The following is a 21,859-nucleotide window of genomic DNA, read 5'->3' as shown; positions in this document are numbered from 1 at the left end:
TAGATGTCTAATATCCTTTTAAATTTTCTTCATCTTTTTAAATCCATGTAAAGTTTATTTTTGCCTACAATGCGAGGAAGGAGTCCCTGGGTGGGGAAAATGGTTAAGTGTTCCACTGCTAGCCAAAAATGTGTGATTTGAACCAACCCAGAGATGCCTGATGATTTTCTTCCAGAAGGTCAAGGCCTTGGAAACCTTCTGGAGCACTTCCACTCTGCACACATGGAAGGTCATGAATTGGAATCAACTTGACATCAACTAACAACAACAACATCAGTGGTGTTGAGTAGATAGGAGTCTAATCTGACAGATTATCACCAACTGACTTATTGATACCAGTCTAGCCCAAACGACCACACTCTTTCTTATCCTTCTTGATGTGAGGTAGCCTATTGAGTTGCCTATCATTTACCCATCTTCCCACTGATCGAGAATGCCAGGTTTTCATGTATTCGGCTTCCATATACACAAGAAGCTGTTTTTGAACTATAGTTTTATTTTAGGTCTATTCTATCCATATACTAAAGCTCACAGTCTTCATTATTATGGATTTATTGGCTTGGTATCTAGCAAGGAGACTACTCCCTTGTAGTAGTTCATCTTCATGAGTATATTCACTGTTCTTGACCTTTTGATATATATATATAGTTTTAAGTCAGCTTATCTAATTTCATTAAAATAAACGGGTTCCTTTGGGAAGAAATGACAGTTTTACAGTACTGACTTTTTATTTACATGATGTGTTTGGATTAACTTACTTCTTATATAACATCTTTCAATAAAATTATTTTTTATACAACTTCTATATATCGTTAGATATGTTTCTATGTGCCATATATTTTTATATAATTTTAAGTGATAACTTCTGTATTGAATTCCCAATCATGTGTTAGTAATATGATTGATTTTTATTCTAGTACCCTATTAAAATGCCTATTAACTATAATAACTTATAGAAAGTTTGAAGTACCTAGGAAGGCATAATATCATCCATGAATAATGACAGCTTTGCTTTACTCTTTTCAAGCAACTAAAGGTTTTATTTGTTTTGTTTTATCACTGCCCTTGCCAGCGCTTCCACAGCGGACATCTTTTTCTTATCACTGATTTTCAAGGGAACTTTACAAGTTAAGTATGAGGCTTGCTGTAGCTAAAGAAGAGCTTTTGATTCTCCGTTCCTAAACTTTTCTTTATCATATGTGAACATGTCACTAAATGTTTTTTCCTGCATTGAGCTTGACTTGTTTTCTTCATTAATGTGGTCAATTTCATTATTAGATGTTGTATTGTTAAACAGTCCTTGCAATCCTGAGATCAAGCAGGCTCGTTTATCTACCACCCATCCAACAGTTGTTTGTCATAATCTCATGGCTTCCACGTGACGGTGATGCCAGAAGTTATGTCGCCAGTGTTTCAAATACCAATAGGATCACCATTGCTGTACAGACTTCAGCAGAATTTCCAGACCGATACTAGGAAAAAGGAAGAGGTGGTCTAATTCTGAGGGCTTCACCACTGAAAGATTTATGACTCATTGCAGAACATTGTTGAGATCAGACAGATGTGTCCCTCGGGTTGCAAGGCATTCAAAATGCCACGGGCGAAGCACTGCCTCTTCAGAGCAGAGGCAGCCTCAAGATCTGGATAGAGCGGAGCTTGTAAAACGTCATTTGCTGAGGGAGCATGACTCAAACTGAGAAGAAACAACCGTGGATATCCATTAGTAACCAAAATATAGAATACACAAAGTAAGAATCGAAGAAATCCCCCTAAATGATATACAACACATAAAGGTCAATATTCTAGGCATTAATGAACAGAAATGAACTGATATTGACCATTTTGAAGAAAGCTGATGGTGCCCGGCTATCAAAAGAGATAGTGACTGGGGTCTTAAAGGCTTGAAGATAAACAAACGGCCATCTAGCTCAGAAGCAACAAAGTCCACATGGAAGAACACACCAGCCTGTGTGATCGAGTAGTCCCAAAGGGATCAGTTACCAGGCATCAAAGAACAAAAAGTCATATCATTGACTGCACACCTCCATGATAGGATCGCTGAAGACAAATGGGTGCATAAGCAAATGTGGTGAAGAAAGCTGATGGTGCCCGGCTATCAAAAGAGATAGTGTCTGGGGTCTTAAAGGCTTGAAGGTGAACAAGCGGCCATCTAGCTCAGAAGCAAAAAAGCCCACATGGAAGAAGCACACCGGCCAGTGCGATCACGAGGTGCCAAGTGACCAGGTATAAGGCATCATGCAAAAAAAAAAACAACAACGATATAAGTGTGTGTATATATGTGTATATGTATATATATACCATATTAAATGAAGGGGGGAAGTGCAGAGTGGAGACCCAAGGCCCAAGTGTCGGCCAATGGAGATCCCCTCATAGAGGCGTTTAGGAGAGGAGATGGGTTAATTAGGGTGCGAGGTAGTACCGATGAAGAACACAGCTTTCCCCCAGATCCTGGATGCTTCCTCCCCCCAACTACCATGATCCGAATTCTACCTTGCAGGACTGGATAGGGCAGAGGCTGCACACTGGTACATATGAGGGCTGGAGGTACAGGGAATCCAGGGTGGATGATACCTTCAGGACCAAGGGTGTGAGGAGCGATGCTGGGAGGGTGGAGGGTGAGTGGGTTGGAAGGGGGGAACTGATTACAAGGATCCACATGTGACCTCTTCCCTGGGAGAGGGACAGCAGAGAAGGGGGGAAGGGAGACTCCGGATAGGGCAAGATATGACAAAATAATGAGGTATAAATTACCAAGGGCACATGAGGGAGGGGGGAAAGGGGAGGGAGGGGAAAAAAAAAGAGGACCTGATGCAAGGGGCTTAAGTGGAGAGCAAATGCCTTGAGAATGATTGGGGCAGGGAATGTATGGATGTGCTTTATACAATTGATGTATGTATATGTATGGATAGTGATAAGAGTTGTATGGGTCCCTAATAAAATGTAAAAAAAGAAAAGAGGAGAAAAAAATGATTAGGGCAGGGACTGTACAGATGTGCTTTATACAATTGATGTATGTATATGTATGAACTGTGATAAGAATTGTATGAGCCCCTAATAAATTGTTAAAATTAAAAAAAATTTTTTTTTTAAATTTACTATGTGGAGAATGATAAACTCAAGAATAACAGTATCAAATTTCAAGATCTATTTTGAAATACAGTGCTGAATGTAATAGGATAATATCTGTTTGCCGAAAAGGAGACCAATTTATATAGCTATAATTTAAATGTATGCATTAATCGGTAAAGTCAGTGATGAAGAAATTGAAGAGCTTACCAGCTTTTCTATCTAAAATTGATCAAACATTCAATGAAGTTGCATTGATAATTATGGGTAATTGGAAGGGGAAAATTGGAGATGAAGAAAGATAGCTAGTTGGAAAATAGAGCCTTAGTGATAGAAGCTAAGCTGGAGATCGCATAGTAGAATTTTATAAGACCAGCAACTTACTGCCAATACCTTGGTGGCACTGTCAAGTCAACATTGGGAGTGCTAAACACAAGATCGTGGGTTCAAACCTATGAGCTGTTCCCTGGGAGAAAGTGAGGATATCTGCTTCCCTAAAGATTTACAGCCTTGAGAACCCTATGTAAGGTCACGATGAGTCAGAGTCAACTGGATGGCCATGAGTACTGTGTTTTGAGTATACACATGGGCCTCACCAGATGTAACACACAGTAATCAGTGACTATATCTATGGGAAGAGACTATAGAGAAGCTCAATACAAGACCAAACAAGGCCCGTGCCAACTGGAGAATAGATCAATTGCTCTTAGGCAAGTTCATGTTGAAGCTAAAGAAAACTATGAGAGCCAAACTACAACCTTGATTATATCCCACCTGAATTTAGAGACTTTCTCAACAGATTTGACACATTGAACACTACTGACTGAAGACCAAATGAGTTTTGGGATGACATCAAGAAAACCGCCATAAAACTGATTTTGATTCGCAGCAACCCCATAGGACAGAGTAGAACTGTTTCCACGGGTTTCCGAGACTCTAAATCTTCACAGGAGTAGAAAGCTTCATCTTTCCCAGGTGGCTAATGCAAATGGAAGAAATGATGAAATAAAAGAGCTGACAAATTTAAGTATTATAATATGCAAAGGAATTAGCCAAACAAAACACATACTCAGAATTTCCCAACTGAAGGAAAAAAATTAAGCCTCTCAAGTAAACAAGCGGCCATCTAGCTGAGAAGAAACAAAGCCCACATGGAAGAAGCACACCAGTCTGTGTGATCATGAGGTGTCGCAGGTATCTGACATCAAAGAACAAAAAAGTCATATCACTGTGAATGAGGGGGAGTGCGGAGTGGGGACCCAAATCCCATCTGTAGGCAACTGGACCCCCTTATGAAAGGGTTGCAGGGAGGAGACGAGCCAGTCAGGGTGCAGTGTAGCAATGATGAAACATACAACTTTCCTCTAGTTTTTAAAAAATCATTTTATTGGGCCTCTAGTTCTTTAATGCTTCTTCCCCTCCCACTATCATGAACCCAATTCTACCTTACAAATCTGGCTAGACCAGAGGATGTACACTGGTCCAGATAGGAACTGGAAACATAGGGAATCCAGGAGAGAAGACCCTTCAGGACCAGTGGTGTGAGTGGTGATACCAGGAGAGTGGAGGAAATGTGAGGTAGAGAGGGGGAACCCGTTATAAGGATCTACATATAACCCCCTCCCTAGGGGATGGAGAACAAAACAGTGGGTGGAGAGTGACATCAGACAGTGTAAGACATGACAAGATAGTAATAATTTATAAATTATCAAGGGTTCGTGAGGGAGGGAGGGTTGGGGGGAGGGGAAAATATGAGCTGATACCAAAGGCTAAAGTAGAAAGAAAATGTTTTGAGAATGATGATGGCAACAAATGTTCTTGACAATGGATGTATGTATGGATTGTGATCAGAGTTGTACGAGCCCCCAATAAAATGATTTTTTAAAATTAAGCCTCAGGTTACAATATTGAAAGTTTCTATGGAGAAAATATTGAACAAGTCAGGAAGCAGCAGCAGAAGAAGGAATACAGAGAACTATGGTATCGAAAATAATTGGTCAACAGTCAACCATTTCCAGAACTAATGGTAGTGCAAGAAGTCCAAGCTCCATCAAGGGCATTCACCAAAACAAAGCTCCAGAAATTGGTGGAATACCAATTGAGATGTTTCCAAAAAACTGGAAGCACTCACTAATCTATGCCAAGAGATTTGGAAGCCAGCTCTTTGATCAACTGACTAGAAGAGAACCAAATCTATGTCCATTCCAAGAAAAGTGACCCAACAGAATGCCAAAAAAAGCATCGATAATATCAATATTGCATGCCAGTAAAATGTTGCTTCCAACAATTCAAAGTGGTTGCAGCGGTAAATAGGGAGCTGCCAGAAATTCCAGCTAGATTCAGAAGAGGATGTGGAGCAAAGGATACCGTTACTGTTCTCAGATGGATCTTAACTGAAAGCACAGAAAGATGCTACTTGTGTTTTCTTGACTACGCAAAGACATTGGACTATGGGAATCATCAGAACTACAGGTAACATTGCAAAGAGAGAGAATTCCAGAACATTTAACTGTGCTCATGTGGAACCTATAGATAGACTAAGAGTTCATCTTTGGACCAGAACAGGGGGCTACTGCCGAATTTCAAATCAGGAAAGGTGTGTATCAGAGTTGTATCCATTCACCAAACTTAATTAGCCTGTAGGCTGAACAAACAATCCAAGACACTGAACTATATGAGGAACAAAGTATCAGGGTTGGAGGAAGGCTCATCAACAGCCTGTGATATTCGAATGACTGAACCGTGCTTGCTGAAAGCAAGAAGGACTCAAAACATTGATGAAGATCAAAGGCTACGGCCTTCGATATGGATTACAAATCAATGTAAAGAAAACCTCTTCACAGCTTGACCAATAGACAACTCCATGATAAATGGAGAAGAGCTTGGCCTTGTCAAGGATTTCATTTACTTGTATCCATACTCAACGCCCATGGAAGGAGCAGTAGAGAAATCAATTGGTGCCTTGCATTGAGCAAATCTGCTGCAAAAGAACTCCGTAGATATTCAAAAGTACAGATGCCATGTTCAAGGACTCAAGTGCATTTGACTCAAGCCATAGTATTTTCAGTCCCCTCATGCATGTGTGAAAACGACAGTGGACAAGGAAGACCAGAAAAGAATGGACACATTTGAATTACATTACGGACAATATTGGAAGTAGCATGAACTGCCAGAACAAACAAATCTGTCATAGAAGTATAGCTCGAATGCGTCTTAGAAGTGAGGGAGATCAAACTTCATTTCAGTTACTGTGGGCCTGTTACCAGGAGGGACCAGACCCTAGAGAAGGCCACTGGGGAGGGGACCGTGGGGCATTTGAAGTATTGGGGCCTGGGAGGTGTAGCAGAACGAATGGGTCCTCTGCCCATATTCCCTCAGTTTGCTGTTGCTGTACATGCCCATGGCTTGTTTCTAAGTGAACCCGAAGGTTTTCTCTAGCTGCAGGAGTGTGTTTAACTTGGGGGTGAAGCAGGTTAGTAGTGCTGGGGTATTTTCCCTGCCCCCAGAAACAGCCTTCCGTTGATTTCAAGTGGGAGCTGGTGAATAAATGGTTCAGCTTAGTCTCTCCTCCTGGGAGGTGACTGGGAGGTGTCCCTCCCTGGGATCTCCAGGAGGACTGAGCCTCCTGCCCACAGCAGTACGTTCTCATTAGTCAACATCATACTACCCAGCTCCCTGTAAGTGCTCTCTGAAGTCATTGCCCAGGAAGCCTTTCTATTAAAATCTTTCCGGATCAGCTTATAATAGAATCTAAATTAAACTAGAGACTCTAGGTTCTTGGTAATGATGAATTGAACTAAAACTGATGATGTTGTGTAATTCCTGGTCATGCCTGTAGACTACAACTTCTGGTGCTAGATTGATTCTTGCTAGGAAAGGGAATTAGACTTGAGGTTGTATTTCACAGTCATTAGGCCCCAATCTTGACATTGAAAGTGCTCTAGTGGGGTTGTGAGGTAATTGTTGGACCGACTGCTAAACTAGCTGCAGGGCTGGCTGTTGAATCCCACCAACCACTCCCCAGGAGAAAGAAGATTGTCTGCTCCTGTGAAGATTGACAGTGCCTACATAGGGTCGCTATGGGACTCACTGGTATCTGGTTTGGATCTTGAAGTTATAGGTCATTAAGACAGTGCTTTCATCTGGAAATGCAAATGAAGAAACTGAGGAAAGATAAAAGAAGGGTGGGAGGTACCATGGCGCTAGAATGGAGGCAGCCTGTAGTTGACACCTTCTGGCTCACTTTTGTGTTGAGCCTTTTGTGTGGAGAACTCTAGAGATCGCACAGCCACTCCTGCACGAAATGTTGATTGGACACCTGCCAAATGCCAGGTCCTCTATAAGGCTCTGAGGAGCCATCGGGCTGCTAACCAAAAGGTCAGCAGTTTGAACCCTCCAGCTGCCCCACAGGGAAAAAAAAGATGAGGCTGTCAGCTCCCATAGAGATTTACAGCTCCCAAATCATATGGAGCCATTCTGTTCTGTCCTGTAGAGGTGCTGTGGGACAGAATCCACTGGAGGGCCCTGGGATTTCTCTGGGCCCTGGGCTCTGAAGATGCTGGGGTGAATAAAATTCAGGCCTCGGCCTTAGGAGTTCGACCTCGTAGGAGCCCCAGACTCATTCATAGACAGTTACAAGGCAGAGGAAGGAGCCCTTGCGGTGCAGTGGCTAGACACTTAGAGGCTCAGCACAAGGTCAGTGATAGAACCCTCCCAGTGACTGCTCAGGAGAAAGAGTGGGCAGCCTGCTCCTGTGGAGACGGCGGCCTAGCGGCCCATGCAAAGGGAGCAGTTCTACTCTGTCACCTGGTGTTGGTGTGAGTCAACATCAACTCAACAGCACCTAAGGACAGCACAGAGACAGGTCTGTGGGAGCAAGAGAGGGGCTGGGAGCAGTCTGAGTGCCTCAGATTTAAATAGGACAAAGCTGAGTGCCAGACAGGCACAGCCCATCAATGTATGTCGTTGCTGGGCATGGTTTGTGGACAACTTCTGGTGATAGACGGGTTCTTTACAGTACTGTCTTGCATTTGCATGGAAGGGTATTGCCCCATCCTCCCCGCCTTTTGCCTTTTCATGTCCCTCAACTACTAAGGTTTTGTTTTCCAGAAGTTTACAGTAGTCTTTGGCGTTTTCTCCCAGTCAACCCTGCCAAATTCCGTATGCTTCTTCAGGGTCTTCTTCTGCACCTCCTGTCTCCTTATCTCCTGCCACCGTCTACGATCTTAAGTGGTGACAACTCTCTGCCCACCTGACTTCCATCACTTCCAAGTTTTCTTGTGCTTGGCTTTGATGTTGCAAGAAGTGCCTCTTGTGACTTGCAGGGCAGCTGATCAGAGTGTCTGCAAAATCACAACAAGAATAATCTATATGGAAAGCTCATCCCAAAATACTCCTTAAACCAATCTGAAAGTCTTTGGAGAAGAATCCCTTTGTATGTCATGAATACTAATAAAGAAAACAGTAGATCTTGTGTGCTTCCGGTGAGCCTACTCCTCTACTGTTCTGTATGGAAATAAGATAGGAAGAAATGACCTTTTTTTTTTTTTTTTTGCCCTTTAAGTCCTTGGGAGAAACGGGCCATTTCACTGAAAATATATACTCAGCCACTCAGGGCAATATATTTCCCAAATCCTGACAAATCCAGCTACTCAACTTCCTCTCTGGGAACTGCTGCAGCTCTTGAATATTTTTCCCCCCCAACCATTGACCTTCCAGAGTCTTGCCTGAAGTACCAGGATTGGGGCCCAAATGGACACATCTTTCATCGTAACAGTATTAACTGCTGCTGAAGCTCAGAGGCAAAGCTGGTCCCATCTGTGTGACTTCGCATCAGGAACACTGCCCGATGGCCTTGGCCCCTGATTCTCTACTCTGTCGTTGCCTGCTCAGTGATTAGTCATTTCAGTGCTCCAAACACAAGGGAGCCATTATGGAGCCGGTAGTAAGGACGATGTGATGCAGGGGAAGTCAGGCGACGCTTAGTCAACGTTTTCTTCGTTCCAACTAGTGGGGTACTTTTTCTACACTCATTTCCCATGGAAAGAGATATCCTATCTGAGTTCATCCTTTTTAAAAAGTTTTGTTTTGGGTTTGTTTTTTTTATACTTTGGGATCAATTATGTAATTCATCATCAACAACAAATACTTGTTGAGGTCTTAATAAAAGCTGACCTTGTGGAGTATTTAAAATAAGCCAGGCACTTGAAAACTGTTCGTGTACTTTACTTTCATCAACAAGCCTTCAGGAAGGCACTTAGAGAGAGGTTAAGTCACCCACCCAGCAAGCAACTAGCAGGGCCAGGAATTGAGCCCCTGGGGAATCTGACTCTAAAGCCCATGATGCCATTACTCCGTCTCCTTCTATGTGCAAGGCTCTTTCAAGGTTGTGGCAATGCAAACCTATATAAGTAGTGATCCTTGACTGCCAATAAAATTATACTAGTAGGGAAGATGAAACAAGAATATGAAGTGATAAATAATAATGCCTGACATTAATGCCTACACACAATGCCTGACAATAATGCTTGCCAAGTGTCCTCCATGAAAGAGACAGGGTAGGACAGGAACATACTGGAAAGGAAGAGGTTCTTGAGGATGAGGGTGGTCTAGAAGACTCCATAAAAGCATGGTGTTTAACTGACCTCTAAAGATGGGTAGACTTCGGTAACCTGAATGGAGCAATTTAATCAAGGTAAAGTAGTAATTTGCAGTGTGTGTTCAAGTCCTGGCTCGGGCATGATCTACCATAGGAAAGATGCTCACGCTCTTTCATTTTCCATGTCCTTTTGTGTAGTGAGCGTCAGGTGCTCAGACACAGTAAAAAAATCAGACAGTAAAGATCAGAGGAATTGGCTTCTAAGGGATGGGAAAGAGGAAGTGGTGATTTGAGGAGGTCCTCCGGCTTAAATTATGCCCCCACAAAAGATACATTCAAGTGCGATTTGTCTTCTCCCACCTTACCTGTGAATGTGACCTTGGTTGAAATTGGAGTTGAGATGTTATGAATTAGGTTAGCATGTCGTCATGTGGGAGTAGAGCAGGACCTAATCCCATCTGAGTGGTGTCTTAGAAAAGAGAACAGAGACAGAAGAAGGCAAGCCACAGGGTTCCCGAGGCAGATGCAAGCCAGAGTGTCGAGGACTTTGGGATCCTGGTGCGTAAAGGAGATTGGAGAGGGACATGCATCCAGTTTTTCTCTCAGAACCTTCGGAAAGAATCACAACTGATACCTTACTTGAACTTCTAACCTCCAGAACTGTGAAACAATACATTTTGTTCCTTAAAGTCCCCACCTGATGGTATTTGCTCAGACCTAGGTGACCAGCACGTAGCTTCTAGAAATGTTGACAAGATTCTCCTTGTATTTCTTGACTTCTGTGGTGGTTCCGTGAATAATTATTTTGAGATAACATGCTACCTTGTAAGAATATATATTGTTGTAAAATATATATATTTTCATCTGATTTCTACTCTTTGCTTTTGGCAACATACTCATTGGCCCCTCTCTTCTTTCTTACTCCCTATGTGGGGATAACAACTCACAGGAAGGTTGTCAGAATGGCCTGTTGATAAACTGTGCTTCTCAGTATTTGACTCATTGTAGACAGTGGGTCCTCGTGGGCAGCATGATGAAACCAGCATGGTCCAAACCCAGCGGGTTGACTAGAGGATGGAGAAGAAACAGGGCAGAAAAGATGTTCCTAGTGCAGAGAAACTTACAATCCTGTGAAGAACTAGCACCCTGATGGGGTTTTAGATGAAGGAAGATGCCATTCCCATTAGTCTGAAATGGTTAAGTTGAAGTTGTTTCCATGTCATAAAACTGACAGGATGGCTCTTGCTCCTGCCACGTTTCCTGATTTCCATTACATCTCTAGTGCATTTTGAACCAAAACTGACGCCTTTCTCTCATTAATATAATAAGCTTGGCTTAAATCTACTCCACTGACCTCATTTTGAGATTTCTTTGCGGCATTGATAGTCCTATCAATCATCCAGTCTTCCACAGGCTCTGGGACTGTTATGAATTCCTAAATGCCTGAAAAGAAATCCAGCTCATAGGGCCAATGGTCTGGGCCCTTCTATGTAGGAAACTAGTCGGGGGAAACCAAGTATCACTTATCTATGGCTCTCAGCCTCCCTAGGCCAGGAGTTCCTAATGACACAGATGGAGCCTATGGTGAAGATTCTGATTGGTTTTCAGAATATTAATGCATTCTCTTTCCCATCCAAGCCCTACCCATGCTCCCCAGTCTCATTACTTCCCACTGTCCTATTCATATGTGACTCTCTAGTTATGCTAAATGATTGTTGCTTAAACACCCTGGCTTCTTCCTGCCCCTATACCTTTGTACATGTTTTCTCCTTTCTCAGGAGTATCTTTCCCACCTTCTTCACCTTATGCCAAACCCCAAACCAAACAGACTACCACCAAGTTGGCTCTCACTCAGCTTCCCCATAGGACAGAGCAGAACTGCCCCTGTGCATTTCCAGAACTAAATCTCTCTGGAAGCAGAAAGCTCCAGCTTCCTCCCACAGGGCAGCTGTTGGCTTCCAAATGCTGTTACCCATCCGACTCCTAGCCCACTATGCCACCAGGGCTCCTTCACGTCTTATGTCCTTGGCTTAAATGCCACCCTTTCTAAGAAGCCTCTCAGGCCACCTGCCCCAGGTAGAGTTTGGTCCACTCAGGTGCGCGCTCTCAGTAGCAAATGCATGCCCTACCACAGCCTCAGTCCCCCTGTTTGACAATGATTGGCTCACAGGTGGTAGGATGTCGTTTCAAATTTTAGAAAGGAGACCGCAACGTACTAGTGACTGAAATAACAACAGCAAACTTCCCAGGGCATCATGAGTGCCATGGTACAGGAACCTGGGCCCCTTCTACCGTAACATTCTGCCATCTCGAAGGTCTTGACCTGTGTGATTTGCCTCACAACCGAATTGGCCTTCCAGCCAGCTTTAATCCCAAAGCCTCTTAAACACCAGATTACGCTGCCTCCACAAGGAAACCGAGCCAGTTGCGAGTCAGAAAGGGAGATGTGAAGGTTAGACACGTTCAAGGTATATTGAGGGTCACTTGAATACAGGGGCCGATCTGGTTGGGCTTTTTGGGGAGTGGCAGGATGGAGGGAGAGGATATCCTTAACGTCTGCATCTCATGGTATAGAACTTGAATAAACTTTGAATACGTTTGAATAGGACCCTGACCATCATGGTCAGATTGTGTCCTTTCTTAAGCATGTCTTTCAAAATTACTGACTCTGACACGGGAATCTCTTCCACGCACCTCTGCTAAGATTCATCAAAATTGACTTACCGTACTTCATTCTGAAGAGAGCTGGGTCAGATCTCTACAGAGAGACATGGGAGAAGAAGCTGAGCCTGCAGCAGTCATTTCTACAGCAGACTCCCATGGACCTGAGCTATTTACCTTCCAAACTGTTTCCAAACCTGACTGATAACCAGGTTCACCTGGGCACTTTAACAAAAACGAAACAGCATCTTGAGTTCCTCTCTTGTCCATGAATCGCCAGGGCAGGCTCCGGGATCTTAATTGTTATTGGAAGGATTGTCTCATTCAATCTCATAATGGAGCGGGTGCCTCTGAACTCTGGAGATACATCTCCGGACCCTCGGAGTTGCTTTAATTGCAGATTCACCAGCCAAAGCCGCTTTTGTTTTGTGACAGGAACAATCTTCTTTCCTTGGGGCCGTGGAAGGGTAGTTCTTGTTTGACATTGTTTCTGCGTCTCTAAGCTCCGAGTGACTGCAAAGTCCAAAGCATTCTGGACCTCTCCAGGCTTTCTGAGTGAGAATCCATTCTCTAGAACCTGGGTTCCCACACTTACCTGGCCTACCACTCCCCACCTCTTTTCAGAAAAGATAAATTACTCAGTGCCCCCTGACAATGAAAAACTTGTGTTCTGTAACCCACCAGCCAGTTTAAATTATAAGCATCTGCTTTTGCAGTCCCCGAGGTTGTTCCAGCATCCTCAGGGGGTCGTATCCCACATTCTGGGAAGCGTTGCTCCAGAGGGCAGAGCTGAACAATGAAAGGTCTTGGTTACCACAAACCCAGCCACGGTAAGAGACTTGGGGGGAAAAATTGGACCTCAAAACTCAAGTGGGCCCCTGATAGAATTTCCCTCATAGGTTTAACCGGTCATCTTCCGTGATTCCCATCTCACGAACCCTCTGTGCCGAAAGGTAGACCAACTTTAGAAAATTACCCCCGGCAGGATCTAAGCCCAGTGGCACTAGTGGAGGGTTTATTGAGTGCCTTTGTGGGGCATGTGTTTTTGATACAGCGTCGCAGGGAAGCCCCCATAACACTGGGGATATGGGCACGATCATTCCCAATTTGTAAATGCTCAGAGTAGGAATAGAACTGAGTTTCAAGCCTAGATGTGTTTGAGTTATTTCATCTGCCCGTAATGTGTGTGTGTGTGTGTGTTTGAGTTATTTCATCTGCCCGTAATGTGTGTGTGTGTGTGTGTGTGTTTGAGTTATTTCATCTGCCCGTAATGTGTGTGTGTGTGTGTGTGTGTTTGAGTTATTTCATCTGCCCGTAATGTGTGTGTGTGTGTGTGTGTTTGCATCTAGGAGGTTGCAGTGAGAAGGAAAGGAAAGGTTCTGAGAGAGAGGTTTCCTTGTTGGGGTCTGCTGCTTATCCTGCAGCCTCCCCCCACCCCTTCGCATGCCAGTAGCAGCCCCCACAGAAGCCGCCTTTGAGGAAAACTTTAGCAGAGAAAGTTGAGCTCCTTCTGCAGAGACTAACCTCCGGTTTGCATCATCTCAGAGCCTCGGTGGACCCACAAATATAATTTCCAGCTAATCACGTACGCGCCAGACAGCTATGATATATAACAGATGATTAACACATTCTGCCGAATCCCTTGAAGACAATTTACCAAATTTATTGGGAAGCACTTTTATTCAAGATGCCGCACAGATTTTCTTTCCCTGCATTTCCTTCCTTTGCTGATTCTGTGTATTGCACCTGGCTCCTCCGGCTTCTCTAATAACGGAGCTGAATGGGAGAAGGCCAGGTATGGGGTACTGCTGGAAAGATGACAGGCCTGGCTCATGAGATCCAGGCGCCTTCTCGACCTGAGGTACTGAAAGGTGAGCGAACCATCACATGGAGTTCAAGGCATCCCCTGGAGACTGAGTTCATCTCCCCAGCGACTATTATTTGCTGATAGGAGACGTACACTGGGTCCCCTTGTCCTGCAGTTATGAGGCAGAACTCTCCAGTGGCAGGTGGGGCCCGCCAGAGCTTTAATTGGTTGTAATGCAGAGTGGCTTAAAATAATTTCGTCTCCTACAGGCTAATGTTCAGTTTCCCGGAGCAGATTACGTTTTTCAGAAATGAGCCATTGAGAGACCTCTTCTCACTCAACCCTGGGTTTACAGCACATCCTTTCAGGAAAGAAGCTGACGTGGAGCTTGGCGCAGGGGGTGGGGATGCGGGGGTGCTGGCCACCTGTGCCCGATCTTGTGATTCATTTTTATCTCCGGCCTGGACAATCTCATCCTCGTCTCTCCCCCACCCCATAGCTGATGTATGAACCCAGCATCATCTACATCCACAAGAGTCATTCTATTCTTACACCACATGGAGGGCTCGATGATTTCAGAATAACACCAGGCAAGCGCAACTGTGTTGAACATGTGCCAATCCTAGGAGTCCTTGCCCAGGCCCTACATCCAGAGAGCTCAGTTTCTCACCTACCTGCTGGGCCCAATGCTCTCCGGAGATTCCTAAATAGATTGAAAAGCTTTGGTGTTTTGTTTTGTTTTTAAAAATGAAATCCAGTTCATTATTCGAAAAGTGTTTCCTAACCTCCACGAATGATATTTTGAGCCACATGTTTTGCTCTGGGGAGGAAGTGAGCTATGAATTGTAGGATGTTGAGAAGTATCCATGGTCTCCAGCCACTATGTTGCTAGTAGAACCCACCTACCCTGTTAGGGCAAACAAAAATAAATATTTTCAGACATTGTTAAAAAAAAACTCTTAGTCTTGTGTCTGCTGCTGCACGTTAGATGGCACGTGTAGCTCTCCAGGGTACTGACCCGCATCCATGTGAATGCCCTCCAGTCAGCCCATAGGGACCTACCTCCTAGGACCCAGCCCGTTCCTGATTCTTACTTATCCCGTTGACGTTGGCTACCTAGCACCATGTTGCTCACTCCCTCACTGCCACCGTGCCAATGGGACCCCCTGTGGATTTCTGAGACTGTAACTGTTTGGGAGAGTAGGAAGCCCAGTCTTTCTCCCGAGGAGCTGCTGGTGGTTTTGAACTGAACTTAAATGTTAGATCTAAGGCATACATAATTAGTATAGATGGTAAACTGTGATATATTCTTATGAAAGAATACTACCCCATGTTTTCATTTATTTAGCACTTTTTATGTTTACTAAGCTAAGTCCAATAAGCATGTGTTTTTTTCCACTCTGAAAAGGGGATCTTTTAAAATAATAACAGAGCTTTGGCTTTGAAATCAGACTCTGACATGAATCCTAACTCTGCCACTTAGTAACATGATTGAGCATGTAGAATGTTTTCTGTGTCCCCTACAGGTCTGAAAATACAGTGATGTGTGTGTGTGTGTGTGTGTGTGTGTGCGCGCGCGCGCCTTGTGAGGCTTCTCTCTCTCTCTCTCTCTCTCTCTCTCTCTCCTCATTGATTGGTCTCAACACTTGGTGGGCCCTTTCCATCTGTTCTGAGAAATTCCTTGCATTGGTCCTATGATGATTTCCTTCCCATCCCCATTGTCTCTGTTGTTCTCATTATAGAAGCAACATTATTCTAATGCTGGACCTTCATGACTGATCCTCTGTCCTGTTACATGCATAATCTTCTACTTTCCTTCTATGTACTTTTGCTTCATTTGGGGGGGGGGATCCAGTTGGGTTCTCTAGAGAAATAGAACAAGTGTATCTTGTACGTGTATGTATATGGAAAGAGGTTCCTATCTAGAAGGGACTCACACTGTTGTAAAAGTGGGTAAGTCTAGGCCACTTCAAGTTCCTGGATCAGATGTAAGCTGAAGGCCTCTCCTAGATCCTGCAGCTAAAGGGACTAATGAACAGGAAGCAAGAGGATGGAGCAGGAAGACCACAGGATGTTGGATGCTGAGCTGAATGAATCCAAGATACAAGGAATTATTCCCAAGGTTGACTGATGGTGGATCCTGGGATTGGCAGACAAAATAAGAGGAGATCAACGAACCAGAGGTAGGATCCTAACTCAGCAATAGAAGTAAGCTAGCTTCTACACACTATCAGTGTACATAAGCGTATACTAAGAGTAGACCACTAATATGGAGAATAGCCCACACCATGTATGAAGTGTATCAAGAGTGTAACTAGATTAATTGTTTGGTTGCTTCACAGAAAAGCCCATCTTGTTAGGTCATATTATGAGAGAACCTGGCCACCCTAGTTGATATAATACCAAACTGTGTTAGTCCGGGTAGACTAGAGAAACAAATCCATAGAAATTCATATGTGTGTGAGAGAGAGTTTTATATAAAGGGTAATCATACTTTATGAAAGCATCACAACCCAGTCCTGTCCAAGCCATAAGTCTTATATCAGTCCATATGTCCAATACCGCTCTATAAAGTCCTCTTCAGACTCATGAAACGCATGCAACGATGCTGAATGCAGAATGATCACAGGCCAGTGGGTGGGAAGTCTTTGGATCCAGTGGGGGTATAAGCATCATAGCACTGACAGGGTTCTTTACATGGCTTCTCCAGCTTCAGAGGTCTGCTTGTATCAGGGTAGGTCCATACGGCTTCTCCAGCTCAGGGCACTCGTGTAGTTCCATGTGTCTTGTCAGCTGCAATGTCTCCCAGGGAGTGAGTGAGCAGAGAGAGAGGTGTCTTCCGCCTCCAAGAAGGAATACAGGACTTCCAAGAATTCTCAGAAAAAGGCCATGCCCCTATAGAGGTCTCATTGGCTATGACCCGATGGACAGACTAGACTCCACCCCTTCACTCTTAATCCTCTCAAGTCCTCAATTGACACCAGATTATGTAACTACCACACTAACACATTGGGAGAGGCAAGACTAAGGGGATATTTCTTCAATAGTATCTTCCTGCCAAGTTAGAGGGTTTTTTTTTTAACTCTTTTGTCAGGTTTCTCATTGCCAAGAGCTTGTTATGTTCCTTTAGTGTTGTTCTTTCATAGCATCCTGTTCTTGGAAGTTCTTTTACTTCTCCAAGGATATTAATCAGGACTTTTTTTTCTAAATGGCTTTTGTTTCCTCAAAATTGCTTTTACTCTGTTTTGTTTTTGATCTCTACATCCCATGCTAGTTTGCCTTTTGTTAGATGTAAAACTGGACTGTCTTCTCATGAGAATGAATGGGGAGTTAAAAATCAACCTGGTGGAAAAATAATAATAAATTATAAAGGGTTCATGAAGGAGGGGGGGGGTGGGGACGGAGGGGAAAATGAGGAGCTGATACCAAGGGCTGAAGTAGAAAGCAAATGTTTTGAAAATGATGTTGGCAACATATGTACATATGTGCTTGACACAATGGATGGATTGTGATAAGAGCTGTATGAGCCCCCAATAAAATGATTTTAAAAAATCAACCTGGAAGTTCTAAGCAGGTGGGTGGACATCAGAACTTTGTATGCCAAACTAGGATGATCTGTATGGGCAGGGTTTTTTTTGGAGGATACCCAATACCTTAGGCATTTATTCTTTGGCTGGTTACATTGCACAGGAAATGGTCTTCCAGTAGACTGCCATGAGACGAAGAGTCTGCATGCTACTGTACTGGACGTTGATTGTAGAGATAAACATACCTCAGAGGCAGTCCTTGTCCAATGCATTGTGTCTAATGAGCCGCCCAAGAATGGGAGGTGGGAAGGCCAGCATCAGTCCACAGCTGCAAGACACAGAACTACCTTGCTACATAGTGGACTTGCTCTTGTGATAGTAGAAAGTCTAGGATCCAAAAGATGGGGTAGGAAATTGCATGCAAGCATTTAGTCAATGCATTTACTTCAGCTCCTTTCATATCCACAGAGCCCTTCATGATAGGGGCGTTATTAACCATTTCTTCCCCACCCCACCTCCATTTGAGGAAACAATGGCCAGAGAGATGACATTAACTGATGTATGTTTTCCAAGACGCACGCATGACCTTGTGCACCAACTTCTCCAGAGGAGGTTCTTGTAATCTCTTAGGGAGACGGAAGGCAGTCTGTGACCCAGTGACTCAACTTTCTCCTGAGTACCTTCATCAAACAGGGCCCACGTACCCCTTTCATTCTCAGTCAGGTTCGCGCTTCTCCGTCTACATTGTTCGGGAAGACATGTTGTTCTTCGGTGCCACTGAGTTGGCTCCAGCCCAGGACAATCCCATGCATAACAGGATAAGCATTGCCTGGTCTGGTGCCATCTTTCTGCTCATTGAGATTCAGAGTGTATACCTAGGTGGCGCTGTTTTGTAAGCAGTGGACTGCTACCCGCCAGGTCAGCTGCTTTGCGGCCAGGGGAAAGATGTTGCTGTGTGCCCCCCCTTACACAGCCTCAGAAACTCTGTGTGGGGTGTTATGAGTCAGAATCAACTGTATGGCAGTGGGGTTCTGGCTCTGACCTCGGTGGCAAACATAGCAAACCAAGAGGAGAATGAACACTAAAGTTACATAGCCGTGACCTCTGCGTGGGAGGTTGGAGGTTTGTGAGGGACTTCTAAGTACTGGTGAAGGTTCTGATTTTTATATGGAGGTTGTTAAACTGGACATATATTTAAAATACTCTCATCTCTGGAGGGTACATTTCACAATAATGCTCTGCAAACTAAAGGCACATCAAAGCACAGCCACTCTGAGCAGGAACGAAGCCACTGGTTCACGTGTAGGGACTGGTCCTTGCACTGGGGAAACTGAACAAGGAACTAGTTCGTTCTTTCTCGGAGCCAGCAGGGGCAGCACCGAGCACAACAAACCCCTCAACCACCAACACAATCCCGGGGCCTTGCAGACCGATTTCATAGATGGGCTTCGCACGGGTTAGCATCCTACTGTCATGACCCAGATCCTCTGCAGGAAAAAGAACTTGCATTTCTCTGCAGAGAACAGAAATTCGGAAGCAACCCCAACGATGTGAGTAAGTGGAATGTTGTTCGTGCCTGTGGAATTCACTCAGATGCAAGGAGGCCTTGGGTAAGAACAGACCAGAATGTGGCTGCTCTGGTGTCTTGCTCTCTGCCTCAGAGGCTGACTTCCATAGACTACATCCCCCAGGCTCCTCTGCCCTGTGGCTTTTAGTATAGGATATGAGGAAAGGGATGTCCAGGGGTATACTCTCTCTCTCCTCCTCCCTCCTCCCTCCTCTCTCCTCCCTCCTCTCTCCTCTCTCCTCTCTCCTCTCTCCTCTCTCCTCTCTCCTCTCTCCTCTCTCCTCTCTCCTCTCTCCTCTCTCCTCTCTCCTCTCTCCTCTCTCCTCTCTCCTCTCTCCTCTCTCCTCTCTCTCTCTCTCTCTCTCTCTCTCTCTCTCTCTCTCTCTCTCTCTCTCTCTCTCTCTCCCCCCCTCCCTCTCCCTCCCTCCAGGTCTCAACATGTATTGGTTCTCTTAACGCTACATACACATCCCTATAATCAGTCCTGTACTAAATTGGTTGGTTCCTGCCAGCACCCTGATTGATACACTAGTTTTATTACTTAGGTGCCTGCTGCCTTGCAGTACATTTCCATGTTAGCAGGGATTTTGAGAACCAAGATGCCCCCAGAACAAACAAAAGAATTGTATGCGAGTGGATATATTGGATGCTGTAAGATACAGAAGATAAATAAATAGATAAATAAATAAAATAATGGTTCTTCGGGGGGGGCATAAGGGGAGCTGATATCAAGGAATTCAAGAGGAAAGAGAATGTTTTGAAACTGATTGTGAGGTTTCTAGAGTGGGTCTTACCTCGGTTCTTGGCTTCCCACGAGAAAGACTCCACACTGAAGCCTGCTTTGTAGTCCAAGTGAGCTTTCATGAAAGACAGGAGAAGGTTCAGGTTTTACTGTCTCAAAGGAATACACTTTATGTCAGGGAAGCCTGCCAAACTGTGTGGAAGCTGCGCTGGGGCCCACCACAGGCAACTTCGAGGGGCTGTGCTCCCACCCATGGTGAGCTGAAGCCAGAGAGAGCACGAGCAGGTGCTGGTGGGGAGAGTGAGCGAGAAGAGAGAGTGAGGTTGTGGTCCCTGAATAGGCCCTGTGTGGGGACGCACGTGGGTCCCAAGCAGTCCCAGGGAGGAATTGAAGGATCCCGCCCAGGCTGCATGTGTGTGCCTCCTATCTCCACCTGCCTCTGACCAGGAGCAGGGTAAAAAGAGACTGACTTTCCCGCTGCCTGGGTTTTTTAAACCTCTGACTGGGGAGGCACAGTTGAAGGTATTGATTGATCCCCCACTGGCTGAAGCCAGCCCACCTGGGCCTGGTCTGGGCTGCGCAGGTATAATCCACCTGGCTGAGGGGCAGTGTAGCTGGATTGGAGCATGCTCAGTTTGGGGTCTTCATGAGTGGTGAATGTTCGCCTGATTTCTTCTCAACCTCCTCTATGGGGCCGGGACAGGCATGGGAGGGACACACCCCTGTGCCTATCCTGGCTACCTAACCAGTGCGGTAGCAATTGGACAATACTGCTTGATGTGATTGAACTATGGAATATTATGGTATCTGTAAGAGTCCCAATAAAGTGATTAAAAAAGAAGGCCCCAGAAAACGAAATTGAGTGCTCTTTAAAGAGGTGCAGCAGAAGAAAGTCCTGCCAAACTACTCCCAATTTTAAAAAAGCTCCAACCTTGGAAGCCCAATAGAACTCAACTACCCTGACGCATCTGGGGTTGCCATGCGACAGCACCGACTGAGCGAGAACTGGCATGGCATCGAATGGGATGGTATTTCAGGCCATTTTCCAGAGACGTTTCCGTCGGACCATGCCGCTGAGCTGCTTTGAGAAGCAACCTTGGCCAGGAAAAGACATGCCGCGCAAAGCATCTCCCTGCAAGGGTAGATGTGCGGCTTGGGCTCTTGTGGAAAGGCTGTCCATTGGCTTATTCTCCGGTGAAGTACTGTGCGAATTCAGTGTGGAAAGGTCTAGGGGGTTTCCTCCGACTTGGAGAATTGTTATTCCTTTTACAACGAGGCTCCAGAGAGGAGGAAGGCAGGCAGAGGTGTGAGTGGGGTGCACGGTTTTCACCTCGAGCTGCTGTCGGAAAGGGCTCCCCACGCCCACCCTAGATTGTGGCGGACACTGACCCCATCCTAGCATCACTCATCATCTTCCTGTTGTCCCTTCCCTTCTGAAGATGAAAGCTCGCCTCCGGAGAACCACGGGAGGCCGCCGGAACGGAACCGCAGGGCCAGGCAGGAAAGGTAAACAAGGGATTGACGCACTTTGTGGACAAGCTGAAGGGCACCCCCTCCCCTGTGCAGGTCTCCCTTGGGGGTGAGTGTGAGTGAGGGGAAGCTGAGGAAGCTGTCCAGGATGGGGGCGGGGCCCTGGCAGGCTTGGGTAATAAGTCATTGTTCCTCGGGGTTCCCAGGGAATAAGTTCAACCTCCAGCCAAACAAATGTGTGAGGAGGCGAGGTTATTTGTGTTGATAAACATGGCTGGGGGAAAAGGGAAATAACTAGGCGGAGGGAGGGCAGGTTTAAATGGAATGTACCTTATCCTGGGAATCGCCATACTTGAATCCTAAGGGAAACTTGAGGAAGAGAGGGAGGGAGCTGAGACAA

The sequence above is a fragment of the Tenrec ecaudatus genome, chromosome 7 (genome assembly GCF_050624435.1).
Source record: "Tenrec ecaudatus isolate mTenEca1 chromosome 7, mTenEca1.hap1, whole genome shotgun sequence".
Classification (NCBI taxonomy): Eukaryota; Metazoa; Chordata; class Mammalia; order Afrosoricida; family Tenrecidae; genus Tenrec; species Tenrec ecaudatus.
The sequence above is the reverse complement of the archived record's forward strand: the minus strand, read 5'-3'. Positions refer to the sequence as shown.